This window comes from Morone saxatilis, unplaced genomic scaffold (assembly GCF_004916995.1).
Source record: "Morone saxatilis isolate NCDOM2014 unplaced genomic scaffold, NCSU_SB_2.0 Contig21, whole genome shotgun sequence".
Classification (NCBI taxonomy): Eukaryota; Metazoa; Chordata; class Actinopteri; family Moronidae; genus Morone; species Morone saxatilis.
Genome location: NW_023339774.1, coordinates 8,459,778 through 8,460,244, shown reverse-complemented (window position 1 = coordinate 8,460,244; position 467 = coordinate 8,459,778).

The window sequence follows — 467 nt, the reverse complement described above, 5'->3', positions numbered from 1 at the left end:
CACACACACACACACTTGCAGACATACATCACACAGAAAATGGGGTTCTTGTGAACAGTGTGGTATGACTCACCGCTCTCCCTGCACTTGTCCATAAGCTGCTGCTCCTACTCACAACAATTTATGACAGGCAAAAGCCACTTCCAGTGAATCCTTTTATGCACAAGGACACGCAACTCTGTTTTATTTATTTTAGCTACATGTCATTTACTTCTTACAGCTATTTCATTGTTCTCTTTATTCAGTTTGTTCCCCCTCTGATCTGAGAGATCAATACTGATAGGCCACTAGCAGAGTAAACAGCTGAAGTACCATACTTGTGATTACCCCTTTTTAGCTCATTATCTACAAATCACATGTATGCATGTTATTTTCCAAAGCATAAATCCATCCTTCCTGGCAGCTGCCAGTTTACATTCATGTCTGTATGGTGGAAAATACACTGGCAGGGAACAGAAACGTTCTTT